Raw genomic sequence first — 6257 nt, forward strand, 5'->3', positions numbered from 1 at the left:
CTAGTCTTTGCGACCACTCAAAGCTGCTTTTACACTACATATCACATTCACCCATTCACACACACATTCACACACTGATGGCAGAGGTAAGTGCCCAACTGTCAATCAGATATCACATTCATACCCGTTGGCTATGCCACCGGGAGCAATTTGGGGTTCAGTGTCTTGCCCAAGGACACTTTGACATGTAGCCTGAGGGAGCTGGGGATCTGACCTTCCGATTGAAAGACGACCGACTCTACCACTGAGCCACAACCGCCCCACTAGGCGTGTCACGTGTTAGTCAAAGGGCCAGAACCCAGCATAGTTGCCAGCTGGCTCTCATTTGGAAATCATTTAATGATTTTTGTGCTTCTACCATGGAGGAGTACACTACTTAATTAAAAGTGTTCTTTTTTTCGAGATTTCAGCGTTTTGATCTAAAAATGAACGGAAAAAACGTGAGTCTGTACCGGTCTGAACATGGTGTTTTATTTTGAAATGACCGGATGCTGTATGCTGCTTTCGTGTGTGACTTCCTGTTTGGAACAATGTGCTCTGTTAAGCTTGACGCGTGTTTTTAGCGGCCTCCGTCAAAAATAGACCCGGCGCATATCTTTAGCGGAGCTGAGCGGAGACACACTTCTGGGACGCACCAGAGACGGACCGCGCCGCGTGCTGTGGAATCACTATCATTGACTTGAATGGGCGCGATCGACTCCGGAGGTCGCAGCGCACACGGAACGCGCCGAAGACGGATCCTGTGGAATCCAATCCTCTGATCTATAGGCTGCTCTGTAGATATTCTGTAGGATATATGCACTTAAGCAGTTTGGTTGTTGGCCTGGATAAATCAGTCCATCACGCTGGAGTGTTTGGTGGTTTATTCTTTTAACCTTATGTGGACTGAAGACACCTATAAGTATCTGCAACTGGAATTATAGAATACGTAATGGTTGCACAACATTTAACACGCTATTTCAAAGATGAGTTCTGCTATTTGGGTGGGAGTTTGCAAAAGAAGGGACTGTCATGCCTGCTGTATTCACCCAGGCAGTTGCTCCACTGAATTTGCTAGATGCCATTTGGAGATACAAGTCTCACTTGCACTGATTATTGCAAGTGTCAGAGGGTGAGGTCTGCTGCTGCAAAACATCCACAGTACAGAAGGACGAAGACACAGAATATAAGGGAGCCAAAGGGAATGGGGAGAGAGATGATGAAAAGGGTAATGGCTATTGAGCGTGAGGTTTGGTTGTTGTTTTACGCTTACTTTAAAGTAATAATCTTGAATATTTTCATGGATATAAATGTCTGTTAAGTCACTATCTATCGCATTTGCAGTAAATAGTATTATTATGGGCTGGGTGTTTGTGGCGACATTCGTGGAAAAAAATCACAAGTGGCGCCCAGTTAGTGATGCGTTTTCTATCTCCCAGCAGTGGTTGGTCTGCCAGAGACTGTAAATGTTGCGAGTAAACAGTAATCTACTATGGCTGAACAAACAAAGAAAAGATTGATGACTACAGATACAACTTCAAAACTAAGTGAAAAGAAAAAGAAACAAATTTGACGCTCAGATGTAGGCAAACAGTCTAAAAAGGAAAACGACCGTCAGGAAACTCAAGAGTTACAACGGTGACAAGGTAGGTAGGTGGGTCGTTACCACGTCTGACAATTATCATCATAGCAGGTGATTCTGTTATCATTGATCTGAACTTCTTTAGCACTGGACTAGACAGGAGTTATTTTAAACATAGCAAACCTAGTGTGAAGATTGCAAACGCTGAGCATGACACATGCCAGGTTTGCCAGTACCTATACTGATATTTTGGTTAATGTGATGGCATTTTTTCATTTTTGCCAAATGCTTTGTATACTCTGTACAACTGAAGCTATAAGGGTATGTAAACCAATAAAATTTTGAAATTTTGTCATAAATAAAATATGTAAAAAATCAGGTACTTTGCTTTTTTATAATTTAAATCAATGTAAACAGGATTTTGCAACAATCTCCTGCAGCCAGAGAGCACCACACCACACGCGATGTAGCGTACAAGCCTAGAGAGCAATAATGTAACAGAAGTCTCAGCTTGCCACTGCAAAAAGGATCAAGAATCAAGCTATTAGTTTTTATTTTATATCAATTTTATCATGATTATGCAAACAGCGCTGTCCCTTGTTTGCCCACAGTAGATCCATTTTCCTAGGGTTTAACTACAATGACAGACATGTAAAAAAGTAGTTTCTGTGTCAGTAAAGACATCCTAAAAATATATTGATGTCCCTTCAGCTGGTTGGGCCCTAGATCACTTTCCCCCAAATAACTTCCTTTAAATCTAAGATGTAAGTTTAAACACAAAATCCAAATCAGTTAAACCATAGGGCAGACTGGGCCTATTGTTGATGTTCATCACAGCTCTATTCCTCAGTCAGCCTTTGACATATTCCACACATATGTAACATATGACACCTACACACACACACACTTGAAGACAAACATTGAGTTTACTAACAACCTCAATGGACAGAAGCTTTACAACCGGACACATTAAAAGTTTAGTTTAGCTTAGTTCTTTGGCAATTACATAAATACAATGGCATGACTATGGATGCATGGAATTAGGTTAACTGCCAAGAACATTTTAACAAACAGTGAATTGCCTTGGTATTTTGCTGCATAATTGTCAGAATTGACATAAGGAAAAACGTGAAGATTTCTCTTAAATGCAAGTTTCTCTCTCATCTGGCGCCTAATTGCATGGATGAAGGTGAAGGCACATTTCAGTAGAATGACCTTAAGTTCCAAAGATGACATAAGAAAAGCAGAATTAAAATCAAGTTATTTATTAGATTTTGTGTTGTAAGAGAACCCCAGGTATATACAGCAGAACACTGAAATAGAGATGAAACAGTGCACATTTACAAGAGCAGGTATATGTAGTGTCATCTTGATTAATCTTAAAAACAGTACAGTGCGGAAACGCTCTGCAAAAGAAGAAAAAACACACTGCAAAACCCGAAAAAAATGCATTAACATCAAACGCACTGCAAATACAGAAATGACGCAAAGTAAAAAAAACATACAAACATAAAAAAAAAAGGAAAAAGAAAAACGCTACAAATATAGTCAACACAGATGCTCCAGGCCTTTGGGGTGCTGGGTGTAACAGCTAACGACAAAATCTAAGTGTTGTGTCCCTTAGCTATAGATCTAAGTTAGCCGTGCAGCTAGCAGTACTATCAGATGACTCTGCCTGGTGTCAGGGCTCTGAACTTAGGGGTGTGTTAGTGTTAACTCCTCAAACTACCACATTTTTGTTTTCCTACAAGATTTAAAACCTAGTTTTCTGGATGTGAGTCATCCATCGGCTCGACTGCCACACCAAGCACACTTTTACAGACTTCTACCACTTTACTCAGAGCAGTTGCTCTGACGTTGGACTTAGTTAAAGGTTAAAGGGTGCCTTGTGCTTATATATGAGACTCAGAGGGCTGAGACAAAGAGTCAGTATTACTGACACGTTCCAAAATCAAAAAGATGTATGGCTGATATTGAGACTGTCCTCTGACAGCAACGGTCATTTCAACAAATCCCCCAAAAATGCGCTGTTGGTTTAGGTTCAACTGACAGACCACTCTAGCAGCCATAGTGATTATGAGTCTTGTCTGTCTGGAGCAAAGGCAGAATTCAGGTGACATTGTTATAGAATAACAAAGTTAACAGATGGAGGAGGATCAGAGGACTGTACTATAAAGTAAGCTCAACATACCGAGAAAATCTTTTCATTTTGTAGCTTCACTTAGCATTAAAAAAATGATCACACAAAGCTATCACTCAACAATTGTTATAAACTCAGTAAGTCAACCGAGGGTTTCCCGATTTAACCATTAGAGCAATCATATAAGGGCAATGTGTTTGCAGCTAATGACAAACTATAAACATGGACAAGTCTACTGGCAATATTTTACCAGAACGGGGAAGGCTATAATATTAAAGGTGTTATATGTAACTTTCAGAAAATACTCATTCCTAGCAACCTTCTTGTACGCGCTCGCATGGACAGTCATGAACGAGCATCCGGGGTTTAGGCCGAACAACACTGACATACGCACTCGGATAGTATTTTGGTTGTCATAATGTATGAGAGCATGCTAAGGTTAGCCAACTAGCTCTAACATAACTACACTGCATGGATCTGGCATTGTGCTTCGTAACCAAATGGCAAATTACTCAATTACCAGCCAGATCAGCCCTGGGAGTCTGCGTGAGTTAGCTGATGTTATCTACTCGACAGTGTTTTGCTACGTTGCCTAGCTGGCAAATCGTCCACGATAGCAGACAAGCTAACGGTAGCTTGTTGCAATCAGTAGTTATACACATTTGCTTTGTTCTGCTACATTATTTACAAAATCATCACGGTTTGTCATGTTAGCTGGCAAAGTCATTTGTCAAGCTAGATAACTGACATACACACTCAGATAGTATTTTGGTAGTCATAACGTTAGCGAGCATGCTAAGGTTAGCCAACTACTGTAGCTCTAACATAAATACACTGCATGACTCTGGCATTGTGCTTCATAACCAAACGGCAAATTACGCCGGCAAACCATTAGCATTAGCTAACATTATCCAGGCAGGGCACGGCGGCTGGAGAGAGCTGGGATGAAGCACTTGTGCTATGAGAGAAAAAATGCTGCACCCTGTGAGAAAACGCTGCACGCAGGTTTTGTGTCAATGACAACAATAAGTTGTGGGTCTGTTTTGATCCCCAAAAGCAATCGAAGGTCTCAGTTGGCATGCCCTGCTGATGTTGACTGTTTGGTCAGACGGGCTTCACTAGATAAAACTGTTTTTGGTTTTTATTCTTGTGTGTACTTTGTGTTGGTGTTGTTGTGGGTGCCGGTCATTTGTTAACATTATCCGTCTCCATTTCACAGCTTGAGTTGTCTCGTGTTGCACACTGTTGACTGTAGTGGTGTAGAATGAGCTCTCGGCAGAGGTACTCGCGAACGTGCAGATACGTCACATCCTCTTCTTTCCCGGAAAAACCATCCAGAGTGCTTTACATAAAAATCAGCCCACAGGTTGTTAGGGCCAATGGAGGAAAATGGGGAAGGTCTTAATTCATCAGTTCCTTTACTATCCCTTCGCACATTGGCAATAAAAAATTATATTTGATTGATGAATATATGTAAAATCTTACATATAGCCCCTTTAAGCTGAGGCTAAAATACTACAAAAGTCAAAAATGCAATAATTACATAAAAACATTAAAAAAATAACTTTTTTTCGGCCCACAAAATTTTAATTACTCACTGTGGCCCAACAGAATTACATCCCTAGCACCGCCATCCAGGACTTATAATGGTCCAGTGCCGGGAAACAGGCAGGTAACATCACTGCAGACCTCTCACACCCCTGTCACAAACTGTTTGAACTTCTCCCCTCCAGCAGGCGTTACAATCATCTACCTCTTGTACATAACAACCTGATTCACAACTATATTTATCTCTGCACCTTTGCACTCTCAAAACACACTTTAACTATACCCTGCAGTCTGTTCTTATTTTTGAGGGACAGTGACCCAAACCAACAGACCAGGGAAAAAGTGAGCACTGATTTAATAAAACAAGAGTCCATAAAAGTCTGATCAACATTAAAACCCCGGAACCTGTGATAAAAATATATCCGCTGGTGGGCCTTTTTGCACACAGCGTCAACATGAGACTCGAAGCGCAGTTTGTTGTCAATTATGGTGCCAAGATATTTGTAATGATCTATCACCTCAACAGCCTGGTCATTGATGACCACAGGAGACAGGAGTGGAGGATTTCTCCTAAAATCTAATGTCATCTCTTTTGTCCTGGACACATTGATGGTGAAGAAGGATGACTTGCACCAGTCTGCAAACTCAGACACTACCGAGCCATGATCAGGGTCATCACTGTTCAAGAGAGATAAAATTACTGAATCATCAGCAAACTTAATGATGTGACGCTGAGCATGTCAGCTTCGACACTCATTGGTGTATAAAATAAATAAAAGAGGGGAAAGGGCACACCCCTAGGGGACCCAGTGGAGGAGAACAGGACGTCAGATAAAATTCCATTGACTGTCACACGCTGCAACCTTTCAGTTAAAAAATCCATCAACCAACCAAGTCTATGGTTAATATTGTGATGGTTCTGTAACCAGAGTGCCGGTTGCCCCCCTTACGGACCTGTAAGCAAACTGGAGCGGGTCCAGATTTGCTTCAGCAGTGTTCAGCAGCACA

Source organism: Semicossyphus pulcher, unplaced genomic scaffold (genome assembly GCF_022749685.1).
Source record: "Semicossyphus pulcher isolate SPU_LCO1_2020_fin unplaced genomic scaffold, fSemPul1.0.p SCAF_1, whole genome shotgun sequence".
NCBI classification, from domain to species: domain Eukaryota; kingdom Metazoa; phylum Chordata; class Actinopteri; order Labriformes; family Labridae; genus Semicossyphus; species Semicossyphus pulcher.